This window comes from Chiloscyllium plagiosum, unplaced genomic scaffold, assembly GCF_037043375.1.
Source record: "Chiloscyllium plagiosum isolate Xiang-an unplaced genomic scaffold, Cpla_swu_hap1 HiC_scaffold_4, whole genome shotgun sequence".
Lineage (NCBI taxonomy): Eukaryota > Metazoa > Chordata > Chondrichthyes > Orectolobiformes > Hemiscylliidae > Chiloscyllium > Chiloscyllium plagiosum.
In genome coordinates this window covers 46,127,397-46,142,142 of record NW_028270142.1, presented here as the reverse complement: position 1 = coordinate 46,142,142, position 14,746 = coordinate 46,127,397, and the positions used below count along the sequence as shown (strand labels likewise).

General features: G+C 42.1%; 1 long non-coding RNA gene across 4 annotated transcripts in view; it reads left to right on the top strand.

Moving 5' to 3' along the window:
- Positions 1-14,746, top strand: part of LOC148150133 (uncharacterized) — a 70,760-nt gene that overhangs the window by 14,939 nt on the left and 41,075 nt on the right. The window contains exon 3 of one of the 4 annotated variants that reach the window (XR_015756951.1): positions 2,914-7,261. The exons of the other annotated variants lie outside the window; for them this stretch is intronic. This is a non-coding gene — a long non-coding RNA (uncharacterized LOC148150133). Of the gene's footprint in view, positions 1-2,913; positions 7,262-14,746 lie in introns of those variants that run through there. 4 annotated transcript variants of the gene reach the window in all.

Genomic DNA, 14,746 nt, shown 5'->3' with positions numbered 1-14,746 from the left:
ACAAAGACACCTTGGAGTGCAGGTTCATAGCTCCTTGAAAGTGGAGTCGCAGGTAGATAGGATAGTGAAGAAGGTGTTTGGTATGCTTAACTTTATTGGTGAGAGTTTTGAATACCGGAGTTGGGAGGTCATGTTGCGGCTGTACAGGACATTGGTTAGGCCACTGTTGGAATATTGCATGCAATTTTGGTCTCCTTCCTAATAGAAAGATGTTGCAAAACTTGAAAGGGTTCAGAAAAGATTTATAAGGATGTTGCCAGAGTTGGAGGATTTGAGCTATAGGGAGAGGTTGAATAGGCTAGGACTATTTTCCCTAGTGCATTGGAGGCTGAGGGGTGACCATATAGAGGTTTATAAAATCATGAGGGGCATGGATATGATAAATAGACAAAGTCTTTTCCCTGAGGTGGAGGAGTCCAGAACTAGAGGGCGTAGGTTTAGGATGAGAGGGGAAAGATATAAAAGAGATCTTAGGGGCAACTTTTTCATACAGAGGGTGGTACGTGTATGGATCGAGGCTAGTACTGTTGCAACATTTAAAAGGCATCTAGATGGGTATGTGAATAGGCAGGTGGGACTAGATTGGGTTGGGATATCTGGTCAGCATGGACGGGTTTCCGTGCTGTGTATCTCCATAACTATATGATTCTAATACACTTTGCTGCCATTGTGTCCTTGCTCTGGTCCTGAACAAAATCAGTTATATCAGACCTCAGTGATTTGGCATTGAAATCCATGCTATACTTATCTTACAGTAGCAACTAAACATGCTAGAAAATGTTAACAATGGTGCATCTAGGTATAAGTGTGATAATTACTCCCAAACTGCAACTCTAGCTCTGAAATTTGATTTTATAAATATAGAGTCCCATTCCTTCAACATTTAACTGTTGGAGACTTTTTTTCACATTTTTATTTGTCTGTTTTTTTACTTGTCACATGCTGTCTTTTCAATCATTCAATGATTTTCTGGAAATGCTGTTGTCCATGAATTACTAAGTTAAGGGCTTTAAGTCCACTTCTAGGACTTGAGCACAAAATTTAAGTTAACATTCTCAGTGGACCACTAAGGAAACACTGCATTCTCAAGGGTGCAGAGGGATTTTAAACAAAGGTCCTGTCCATCCTCTTAAATCAGCATAAAAGATTGCATGGCACTGTTTTGGAAGAGAAGGTGAATGTTCTGACCAATGTTTATCCCTCAATCAACTATTTAACCATCATCACTTTGCTGTTTGTGGGAGCTTGATGTACACAAATTAGTTGTTACATTTCTTTCATTACAATAGTAACTACTTCAAATGGTATTTCATTCATTCTACAGCATTTGGAGATGTCCAGTGATCCTGAATGGCAGTGTAGCAATGCACGTCTATTTCTAAAATTTATTTTGCTTTCCATGTATAACTTTAAATTATTTTACTGAATTAAGGATTCTGATTTGCACAGGTAGAACGCTATACTGTGTGAAGTGCTGATTCTCAGATAAGACATTAAATCAAGACCCTGAATGTCCTATCAGCTGGGTATAAAACATCACATGGTTCCTTCATGAGCATAGAAGCTCCCCCCAGTGTCCTGACCAATGCTTACTCCACAACCAACATTGTTAAAACAGATTGGACCCCTTAAAACGGCGGTGCTCGGACCCGACGTAGTGCACCAGTTGGAGGATGCTCAGGTGTGCGGTGGGATCCCGTCCGCGCTCACCCCAGCCCGGACGGAATTTCACATTGGCCCCAAGGTCCCGTACTTCCCGCGGGAGCCTGTGCCCCACAACCTGAGCCGCCTCCGAAATTTTAATTTTTTCTCATTTAGGGATGTAACAAGGAAAGCCCTGTATAGACTGCTGCTGCACACCGTCCACCTCTTCTCCCTCATCCACCGTCCGGACACGCCTTGGCGTGCCCATTTGCCACCGGGCGGTGGGGATCCCCAGTGGAGTCCTCCCCCTTTCTCTCGGGGATCTGGGGTGGAGGGTGCTGCACGCAGCAGTCCCCTGCAACCGCAGATTGCGGTGGTTCACGGACTCTCAGCCCAACTGCTTGTTCTGTGGCGCTGTGGAGTCCGTGGACCATGTATATATTGGGTGTGGGCGTTTGCACTCCCTTTTTGATTTTCTTAAAAACCTTCTCCTCTGTTTTTGGCTGCACTTCAGTCCCACGCTCCTGATCTTTGGGCACCCGGTACGGAGGAAGGAGGGCAGGTCTGAAGACCTCCTCGTGGGTCTGCTCCTGGGCCTGGCCAAACTGGCCATCAACAGGTCCAGGCAGCGGGCCGTGGAGGGGGTCGTTAGGGCCGACTGCCTGCCCCTCTTCCGCGGTTACGTAAGAGCCCGGGTGTCCTTGGAGAAGGAGCACGCGGTGTCGACCAACACCCTGGAGTTGTTCAGGGAGAGGTGGGCGCCGCAGGGAGTGGAGTGCATCATTTCTCCCTCCAACTCTATTTTGATTTAGTCCCTACCTTCCCCTTCACTGTTTTGATCACACAGCACTGCCCTTTGATGTGAAGGGCAGTGTTTGTCACTGGCCACCCGGGTGTTTTCCTATCTTCCTGGTGGTGGAAATTGAATAAAAAATTCATGCACTTTGTGTCTTTCACTGTGTTTCACACGTATACACACACACCATGGGTGCTGGGGATAAAATAAGCACTACCGCACTTCGGTGGTAGTGTGGGGGTTTAATTAAAAAAGAAAATAAAGAAGAAAAAAAAGAAAAAAATAAACAACAGTTTTACACAACACTAAAAAAAAATTAAAACAGATTGGAGACTTTGGTGCGTTATAAACTGGCTAACCTGCTTCCTACATTACCACAATGATTACATTTCAGCAAGTACTTCATTGGCAGTAAAGTGTTTTGAGACATCCTGAGGTCTTGAAAGGGATTTACTTTTTTCATTCTTTCACAGGATCCGCTGTTGCTGATTAAACCAGCATTTGTCATCCATCACTAATTGAGCTGGAGAACGTTGTGGCAAACGGTCATTTCTCAAACTGCTGCAGACCATGTGGTGTAGGTACTCCCACAGTATCATTCGGGAGAGAGTTCTAGGATTGTTGCCCAGCTGCAGTGAAGGATTAATGACATATTTCCAAGTCAGGATTGTGTGCGGCTTGCAAGGGATCTTGCTGTTGATGGTGTTTCCATGTACCTGTTGCCCTTGTCCTTCAAGGCAATAAGGGTTACAGGTTTCAAAGGTATTGTCGAAGGAGCTATTGCATGACAACTTGATGAGATGCTGTAGTACATCTTGGAAATTGTACACACTGCTGCCATTTTGTGTCAGTGTGGAGGAGTGAGTATTTAAATAGGTGGATGGAGTGCTGCACAAGCTCGCTGCCTTGTACTGGTTTATGTCAAGCTTTGTGAATGTTGTTGGAGGTGCTGTCATCCAGGCAAATGGAGAGTAATCCAGAAGGCAGTTAAGGCTGGGTCTTTAAATTTTTTCAAAGCTGAATTAGGGAGATTTTTGATAGGCAAGGGAGTCAAGGATAATGGGGTACAACTGGGAAAATGGACGTAAGACCACAAAAAGATTACTCTTATTTTTATCAAATGGTGGAGCAGAATTGAAGGGCCAAATGGCCTATTCCTTTCCCTATGTTCCCATGAATGTTTCTTGCCAGTTATCACCCCAAGTCTGGAGGTTGTCCACATATGGCTGCATATGGATACAGACTGCTTCAGTATCAGTAAGAATGTGTAAATGTATAAATGTCTTTCTTTCTTGATTAAAGAGCCCACATTTCCAAGCCTCAGGCTGAGTAATCAAAAGATTAATTGACAGCCTCTGATCTCACATACGGAGTATCAGAGATGGTTTCTGTTTGCACATTGAAATGCTGAAGAAGTGATAGGAGGCATTGCTCAGTGGCAGATTGAAGGGAGGTATTTACATCCTGCACACCTTGTTTGAGAGATGAGCAAATCAAGATACTTGTGCAATAGCAGGACATTTTGATGGAGATGAACTTCTAAACCAAGACTCCTCCTATTTGCACGTCCATAATATCACCTAATCCTGCCCCTTTTAAACTCACCTGTTTCTCAAATCTAAACCATGACTATGTTTCTTCAAGCCTCAACTTCTCTGACACTTTCCTGGCCAGATACTTAGTGCACATCATTCCACAACTCAAATTGATCGAAGTCAATATTGTTGGAATCCCATCATGCACCAGCTCACTTCCACTTATCACCTCTGAACACCCATGATGCCCATTGATTCCAGGACTTGTAACACCTCAACTTTAAAATTCTCAGCATATTTTACAATTCTGAGGCTTTGCACCCTCTCTATTTCTTCAGGTAACATTCAGCCCTACAATTCTCCAAGATCACAGCTCTTTTCCAACTTAGACAGCTAGTGTTCTGCCATGGAGAGCTGTGTTGGAAGCTACCTGCTCTGAAGTATTCCAAAAAATTTCTGCATCACTACGTCTATTTCCTCCATAAAACTGCTCTTTAAAACATACCTCTTAGAATAACTTTTTTTTGTAAACTGCCCTAATACTCCTTGACATTGGTTTGGTGTCAATTTTTGTCTGATAATGCGTCTCTAAGGCATTCCTGGAACATTTAACACTATTAACTTCATTCTATAAATCACACTTCTACCCTACTAAGTTGTCCATTTCCTATGTTGATAGGATTGAAAATACTAGAGCTTTTTTTTTTCTCTGCTGGATGACAGTTTCTAAGAGACAGGATGGAGGCAAGCAGGTCCATCCAGAATTGTGAAACAAATTGTCATTTGACATTCTGTTTTAAATAAAGCACTGAGCCCCTTTAAATCATTCCATGCAATGAAACATAAAGTAGTGCACATATCAAAAGAAATAAATTGAAGAGTGCTTGGATTTAGAATTTCAGAGGATTGCATATTTGTTCTCAAACATTTAGGAATTACATAACAACCATTAAACCACTTGTGGGAGTGTTACTGGTCCCCAAGGACATGGAATTATGGTAGTACTAATGCTTACATTGACATCTGCTGCCATGACGATCTTTACCTTCCCACCACAAAGCATGAAAAAACCCTTCCCAACAAGGTTAAGCAGAAGATATCGATTAGTCGCAGCAGATTCAAAGGAACAACTTCATTCTATAATTTAAGCCTAAGCAATCAGGTTGTGGATAGAATTCTGCCTTAGCTTTACTCTTGGCATTCTCATTATCCTACAGACAAAACTTGCACAATGCAAGTGAGTTCAAGATGGTAAATTCATCAAAGAGTTTAGTTGATGACGTAAGCTTTGAATCTAGAACTTGAGTGGTTTGCAACCAGCAGGCACTGAATTTTTGAACCACTTGGATTTATTTAACCCGGATCCAGTGAAATGGCTGAGGAAACAAAAATTATGCTGTTACCTTTCTTGATGGGTGGGATTATTTTTTGTGCCTATTCATTACTAAAAATCGAAGCTTTTTTGACTTCTGAGGACCCAGTATCCACAGCAGACATTCCTAGATGCAAAGCAAACCTGCCTTGCCTCTTTCACGATTCTCAGTCCTGGTTAAAATATACGCTTCACATACTTGGATCAAATATTTTGGGATGACTCTGAAATTTTACATCAGTTGGGAACTTTTAGAATGGAACTCAAAGTTGAGGCCTTTTTTTACCTTGAGAACCAACATGCACGGAGAGAAAATGTTCATTTCATCAGGACTAAACTCAAACCAAAGTCTAAAAAATCAGAAAAGAAAGCTTTGGTTTTTCAAAGCCACTTGCACGGACACTGGACATCTCAAAGGGCTTTCCAGCAAATGAAATTCTTTTGACGTATAATTCTGTAGCACTGAGGGATAAACTATAGCCAGGCACAGGAGATAATGTCCTTGCTTGTCTTCTGAATGGTACATTGGGATGTCTCACATCCACCTGACAGACCAGACAGGGCCTTGGTTTAATATCCCATCTGAAACACAGTACCACTGCAGTGCAGCAGTCTCTCAGTATTGTAACAGAATTAGATATCAGCCTTGATATCTGTGCACAATCTGGACTGGGATTTAAAATCAGGCTCTTGTGTCTCAGAGGCAATTGTGTTACCAATGGAATCACCTCAAAACTGGAGATGCAAGATTGATGCTGACAAAAATAGGAGTAGGCTATTTAGACCCTCAATGCTGATCTGCAATCTAATTTCAATACCCACCTTACCTCAAATGCCTTAATATCATTATTTATCAAATATCTGTCAATCTCAATTGTAAAATTGACAATTGATCTCAAATCAATTCCCATTTGCTTCAAAGTTCTCTAACCTTTCTTTTGTGAAGACCGTGTTTCCTAATTTCATTCCTGAAAGGAAACCTTTTCTAGTACACTCTTCACAGTATTAGTTCAGAAAATGTCATGTATAATCTGGGGCTCGGAGCATAAATGTGATGTTTGACTGCTAATCTATAAGACACTGCTCAAGTGCTTCAAATTGGATTGCACACAATTGTAGGAGGTTGTAAAGTCCTCACGTCAGTTACAGAACATAAATTGCTTAGAAAAGACATGGTTGAGAAGGGATTTGGAAAGAGGTGTTCAAAAGTATGAACGCTTTGAATAGAGAGAAACGGTTTCTATTGTTGAAAAGTCAAGAACCAGCAGATATTAATTTATGATAATTGGTAAAAGAATCAATTGGCATTGTGAGGAAAGGTTTGCTTGTGCACTAAGTTTATAGGACCTAGAATGCTAGAGTGTGGTAGAGGCAGACTCAGTCTTGGTTTTCAAAAGAAAATTGCATAAGCACTGAGAGGGAAAATATTTGCAGGGCTACAGGTAAAGAGTCACATAGGTACAACTAGTTGAGTTACTCTGATGGAGAGCTGGCGCAGAAAGGATGAGGCAAATGGCCCCCTTCTGTACTGTAACCATTCTATTTTCTATTGTTAGGTTCTAAGTTCAAAAGTCTGCATTATGTTTGCAGCAATAACAGATCAAGATATCTAGAGAGTAAAAACTTTGCAGTAAGGGAGCAATTTTAGACAAAGTTAATTATCTTTCGGGATGAAAAACTCTACAGCGTAGTAAGTAACACCTTGCTTCTGAACCAGAAGCTCTGGGTTCAAGTCTCAGTTAAGGAATCATTGGCCATGGCAAGAACATTCATGAGGAGAAAGTGAGGACTGCAAACGCTGGAGATCAGAGCTGAAAAATGTGTTGCTGGAAAAGCGCAGCAGGTCAGGCAGCATCCAAGGAGCAGGAGAATCGACGTTTCGGGCATAAGCCCTTCTTCAGGAATGAGGAAGGTGTGCCAAGCAGGCTAAGATAAAAGGCAGGGAGGAGGGACTTTGGGGAGGGGTGTTGGGAATGCAATAGGTGGAAGGAGGTTAAGGTGAGGGTGATAGGCCAGAGAGGGGGTGGGGGCGGAGAGGTCAGGAAGAAGATTGCAGGTCAAGAAGGTGGTGCTGAGTCCAAGGGTTGGGACTGAGATAAAGTGGGGGGAGGGGAAATGAGGAAGCTGGAGAAATCTGCATTCATCCCACGCTCTTCCTCCAGGCATCGTGTTGCCATGGTCTGGTGATGGAGGAGGCCAAGGACCTGCATGTACTTGGCGAAGTGGGAGGAAGACTTAAAGTGTTCAGCCACGGGGCGGTTGGGTTGGTTGGTGCAGGTGTCCCAGAGGTGTTCTCTGAAACATTCCGCAAGTAGGCGGCCTGGCTCCCCAATGTAGAGGAGGCCACATCGGGTGCAGCAGATGCAGTAAATGATGTGTGTGGAGGTGCAGGTGAATTTGTGACAGATATGGAAGGATCCCTTGGGGCCTTGGAGGGAAGTGAGGGGGGAGGTGTGGGCGCAAGTTTTCCATTTCTTGCGGTTGCAGGGGAAGGTGCCGGAAGTGGAGGTTGGGTTGGTGGGGGGTGTGGACCTGACGAGGGAGTCGTGGAGGGAGTGGTCTTTCCGGAACGCTGATAGGGGAGGGAAGGGAAATATATCCTTCGTCGGATATGTGGAACAGTCCATCTTCTGCAGCTACACTGGCACCACCCCCCACCTTTTCCTCCGCTACATCGATGACTGTATCAGCGCTACCTCGTGCTCCCACGAGGAGGTTGAACACTTCATCCACTTTACTAACACCTTCCACCCCAACCTCAAATTTACCTGGACCATCTCAGACTCCTCCCTCCCCTTCCTAGACCTCTCCATTTCTATCTCGGGCGACCGACTCAACACGGACATTTACTATAAACCGACCGACTCCCACAGCTACCTAGATTACACCTCCTCCCACTATGCCCCCTGTAAAAATGCCATCCCATATTCCCAATTCCTTCGCCTCCGCCGCATCTGCTCCCAGGAGGACCAATTCCAATACCGAACAACTCAGATGGCCTCCTTCTTCAAAGACCGCAATTTCCCCTCAGACATGGTTGACGATGCTCTCCACCACATCTCCTCCACTTCCCGCTCCTCCGCACTTGAACCGCGCCCCTCCAATCACCACCAGGACAGAATCCCACTGGTCCTCATCTACCACCCCACCAACCTCCAGATACATCGTATCATCCTTCGTCATTTCTGCCACCTCCAAACAGACCCCAGCACCAAGCATATATTTCCCTTCCCTCCCCTATCAGCGTTCCGGAAAGGCCACTCCCTCGTCAGGTCCACACCCCCCACCAACCCAACCTCCATTTCCGGCACCTTCCCCTGCAACCGCAAGAAATGCAAAACTTGCGCCCACACCTCCCCCCTCACTTCCTTCTAAGGCCCCAAGGGATCCTTCCATATCCATCACATATTCACCTGCACCTCCACAGACATCATTTACTGCATCCGCTGCACCTGATGTGGCCTCCTCTATACTGGGGAGCCAGGCCGCCTACTTGCGGAACGTTTCAGAGAACACCTCTGGGAACCCGCACCAACCAACCCAACCGCCGCGTGGCTGAACACTTTTAACTCCCCCTCCCACTCCGCCAAGGACATCCAGGTCCTTGGCCTCCTCCATCGCCTACCATGGCAACACGACGCCTGGAGGAAGAGCGCCTCATCTTCCACCTAGGAACCCTCCAACCACAAGGGATGAATGCAGATTTCTCCAGCTTCCTTATTTCCCCTCCCCCCACCTTATCTCAGTCCCAACCCTTGGACTCAGCACCGCCTTCTTGACCTGCAATCTTCTTCCAGACCTCTCTGCCCCTACTCCCTCTCCAGCCTATCACCCTCACCTTAACCTCCTTCCACCTATCGCATTCCCAATGCCCCTCCCCCAAGTCCTTCCTCCCTACCATTTATCTTAGCCTGCTTGGCACACCTTCCTCATTCCTGAAGAAGGGCTTATGCCCGAAAGAACATTCATGATGCAGGCAAACAGGTTGATATTCAACATCTTAATCTTTCCAACATACCCATGACAGGTGATAAGAGTGAGAGATCCCTGGTCACCCATAATCAAGATGAGGAGATGTCGCTGTTGGACTTAGGTGGACAACGTTAAAAATCACACAACACCACACTGTGTCTTATGATCCTACTCCACAGTGAGCTGATGAAGGAGCAGCATTCTGAAAACAAGTACTTCCAAATAAATGTGTTGGATTATTACCTGGTGTTGTGTGATTTTTAACTATGTTCACTCATAATCAATGCATAGCCCTGCCCTTAAGTTGTATCTATTTGTCCCTCTCAAGCAGTGAAAAATGCTGACAATCCTTCACAGACAATAGCTAATATTGGACAGAATGATTTGCTAACCACTGAAACCAACAAAACGTAAACTTCAGGTAAGGTATCAAACAAAACAATAAAATAAAACAAAGAATTGCAGATGCTGGAGATTTAGCTCTGACGAAGAGTCACTGAACTTGGAAACATTAACTCTGCTTTCTCCTTACAGATGCTGCCAGACCTGTTGAGTTACTCCAGCAATTTCTGATTTTTTTAAAATAAAAAACAAGTTGGTTGATTTGATCAGTTCAGTTTCTTTGCATGTTAATGTAATTTCAAATTATACTTTTAAATTTTTTGTAAATCTTCTATCTGCACAACTTGATTTTGTTATTCTGGCACACCTTTGCTCTATTATCAAGTTCTGTCCACATTTATAGTGGGTTTTCCAAATAAATCCATTATCCTGTGCAGGCTGTCAGTAGACTTCACAGAAATCATCCAAGATACTTTCTAACGATGGTCTCAGTCCAAAGAACTTGTTAGTCGCCGAAATATTTAATGTTCAAAATAAAGTTTTCAAAAAATTTTTTTCACTTATTTTGAAACAATATTTATCAATTGAGTTGTCTTTTATTCCAATTAAAAGCTACACTACAGTTTTCGCATTCATTTTATTCCTATAATTAAGACATGAAGGAACAAATTAGGAGCAAAAGCAGACTATTCAGTAACTTCTTATCTATCTGACTATGGTCTTATCTCTTCATACACAACTATTGTCTATAGCCATTGACTCTCTTACAATCATAGAATCTCTACACTGTGGAAGCAGGCTATTCAGCCCATCGAGTCCAAATCAACTGTCTGAAAAGCATCCCACCCAGACTCACCCATCTACCCTATCCCTGTAACCCTACATTTTCCATGGCTAATCCATCTAGCCTGCATACCCTTAGTCACTTTGGACAACTTAGCATGGCCAATCCACCTAATCTGCACATCCTTCAGACTGTGGGAGGAAACAGGAGCATCTAGAGGAAACCTGTGCAGACACTGGGAGAATGTGCAAACTCCACACAGACAGTCACCCAAGGCTGGAATTGACCCCAGGTCCCTGGCACTGTGAGGCTTGTTAGCTTCATTACCAATAATTAATGAGTACCATATATCTGGGACACCCATCAATTGGTAATCCTGGTAAGTTTAGTTTGGCTGAAGATGTTAAGAATTTCCATGGAACCAACATGTAATCTGGCCTTCCTCTCTTCCATCTACATAATCCCTTCCCACTGGTTAATTGACAGTGGATATCGGATCACTAGAGGTTTAAGTTAAATTATGACATGGACTGCTGAAGATTTAGCATGCTTTGTTCTTTATATATTTAAGTACTCTTTCACCCTCTGTCCTTCACCCTCCCTTCCCAACTCACCACTCCTACAAGATTTCTATCAGACATTCTGGCCCAGCTGCCACAGCTGGTACCCCAATGTGCCAATACCGATCATGCTTCCATCTACACCAAGGATACAGAAATGAAGATAGCACCCGCTAACACAAAGGGATATTTTGTCAGGGATTGCAGGGAATGCTTGGCTTAAATACATTCGATACTTAGACTGCACTACAATACCCTATGTGGTTTTGAGGTGCAAGAGCCAGATAAATACACAGTGTATAGTTCCTTAAGTTGGATTTTGAAAGCTCTAATTATCACCTGTGTTATGTTGATAATAATTAGACACATTTCCACAGTGTGAGAGAGACAGACAAAGAGGGTGAAGCAGTGACAGAAAAAGAGGGTGGATATATATATATCTCTATATGTCTACATAGAATCATAGAATATTACAGCACAGAGGGCAACCATTCTGCCCATCAATTCCACACCATCTAATTTGAGGAGCAACATTCTGCAAGTTTAGTCCTTCAAGTATTCATCCAATTCACCTTTGAAGCTTATTGTATCTGCATCCACTGCCTTTTCAGACAGTGCATTCCAAATCCTAGCCTCTCACTGATGAAGAAAAAAAAATTCTTATGTCCCCTCTAGCTCTTTTCCAATCACCTTAAATTTCTGAACTTTAGTTAGGGATCCTTCAGCTTTGGAAATATGATCAAAATCCTTCAATTTAGTCTCTAATATTATCAACAATGGAGCATCGAAAGCCGACTTGGGAAGAGAATTCGAAAAATTCACAACCAGTGAGTGAAAAAGTTTCTGCTTGTTTTAGTTTTAAATAATCACCAATCATCCTGAGAGTGTGTCCCCGTGTTCCAGTTCCCCAGCTAGGGGATACAAACTTTCAGTGTCCACTCTGTCAAAAACCCCTTCAAGATTCGTGAGATCACCACTCAGTCTTGTAAACTCAAGAGAATATAGGTGAAAATTATTCAGGCAGTCACCATAAGAACAGCCACTCATCCCAGGAAACTCAAATCTCAAGATATGCATCCTGAGGTGTGGTGCCAGGAATGGAATATAGTACTGCAGATGGTCTAAAGGTCTGCCCAACTGAAGCATCAACTTTTCCCCTTTGCCTCTTTCAGATAACAATATTCCATATACCTTTTGATTACTTTTTATAATGAACATAAAACTGAGTCTGAGGATGTTTGAGACAGTGATAATATTCTATGACACTGATCTTAACTTAGCTCCTTTAAACGGACCCATATATTATGGATACAACATCTCAGTTGCACTAAATTATGCAGAAATCAAGAATATTGATGGTCAGGAATAGGTAGTTCATCGAGTCTGTACCTTCACATGTTTGAAGTGTCATAACTAAAGACTTCCTCCTTGCCCCCTGTTCTTCCATCATGCCCTCTTCACTCGTGCACGAATGTAATTTTCTTGGAAAGGCAAATTAAGATCCACCCTACTTCCTTCCCCAGACCAATCAGGGAATGTTCTCTGAAAAAAAATCTTCCGTGACTCCCGATAGCAATTGGGATTAGTCTAAGAGGTCGTATAAATTGAGTGTAACCTAAATGTGTATACCTTCTATATAGAGTGACCTCTGACTGGATCAGGAAACTGTTTGACACCTCTCGAATTCCCTCCTGAATTACAACACACAGACAGTTTGACCCAACCATTCCAGATCAGTCTTGTCCTCCATTTAAACAGTAATTCACTCAGTTCACATTCCCCTCATCCTCAACCATCTATCTAACCTAGTTTTAAATGTTAATGTTTATGTATCTTACAATGACTTGTATAAAAATATTCTTGTTCTCTGCCCTAAATATTTTAAATTTAGTTTTGCATCTATTTTGTCAAACTCTCAATAACTGTAAAACCAAATATATTTACATCCATCCAGTCCAATCCTTCATAATTTTAAGCTTTTCTATCAAATCGTCCTGAAACTCCTCTTCTAATTAAAACACCCAAATTCTTCATGGTTTTTGATCCATATACCGATATGGTAATCAGGATGCCCTATCCTTAATGTATCAAACATATGGATATAATTTGGGCAAATATGATCAAAAAAGAAATGTGACTAGAATTTTCACCCTCTCTATAACATACCCCTGTTTCTCGCACAAAACACACATGATGCTTGAAATAGTGAGAAACTCATCCAAATGTTAGAATGTTGGTTATAACATGTTGATGAGGGTAAGAATATGAATGGGAGCAAAAATGAGACCCATTGGCATAAAGGTTCACTGAGGCCTAAGTACAAAGACAAAGTGGATGAAAATAATATGTTTGCCATTGTCTATGTCTGCAGGGCACTATTTGATTATTACATCGGTGTAAATTTGACAACAAAAACATCCAGGGAACGAGGTTTTCTGAGTCCGAGGGTTGTGATTCAGTCATTTTGTTCATTTTGTTTTTGCCTTAACCACATAAAATAAACATATTAGTTTAATTATATATAGCATAACTCTCAGATGAGAAACACAAATTTATACTTGCAGAGCCTACATGTGGAACATCACAATGTTTGATTAACACCACTACATTTGGGTAGAAGACTGTTATTTTCAAGAGCAGAAATATTGGTGGACAGTGTTTAATATTTAGATTATGCAAGTTTAGGATGCTGTCCTTCAGTGTTGGAAAGGTTGAATATTTTCCCTTACATTAAATATGAACACTCACCCCCTCCAGGGTCCAGATTGAGATAGTCTAAAACCAAAGCTTCCTAGTTCAAGGAGACATTTCACATGTATGTGTATGTTCCTCATTTACATCAGCAAAATATTAAAATAAACAAGGCCAGTGTTAAAATACATAAAATAATATAATTATATAATGCATAAGACATAATATTGACATGACGTAAAACATACCATGAAATCATGCCTTGCTTTTCTCTACTTTGTTCACATAACTAGGAGACATCTTAATTTTTTACTCAGTGGCAATGGAAGTCTGATTTTAAATACAAGTCCACAGATAGAGTATAGGCCCAAGGAACATACCAGCATTACTGCTACAGTTGAGAATTACACAAAATACAGTTTGAATTCAGGAAGAATATTTCATATCAGTGGATATAGTAGCAGAATGATTATGATAGTGGAAGAGTAATCCAGAGACCTGGATTAACAATGCAGAGAACTTGATTTCAAATCCCACAATTACTGCAGCTGGGGAATTTAAATTCAGGCACTGCTGAAATAGAAAGGTGCATTACTGGAGCTCTCCCTGTTGCACTCATGAGGTAAAATGTAAGAATGTCAAATTACAAACAAGCTCAATTTCAGTTGAATGCTGATTGGCTGGAGTGTTGTCATAGTGATGGCAATGGGGGAACTAAAAGCTCCAAAGTTCCCTGACATTTTTAAAAAAGTGAATTGCCAACCAATCAGCACACATTCCATCTGTAGTATAAATTTTTATAATCATTTGAAATTTAGTATTCTTGCATTTGTCCTCATGGGTGTAAGATAGTCATAGAGTCATACAGCACAGAAACAGACCCTTCAGTCCAACATGTCCATGCCAACAACATTTCCCAAACTAATCTAATCCCATTTGCCTGCTCTTGGCCCATATCCCTGGATTGTTAAGTCCAGGTTTGTTTAATATATCATTTCAGTTGCATGACACTGTAATCTTTTGCTATAAATTCTGTTTTATGATCTTATA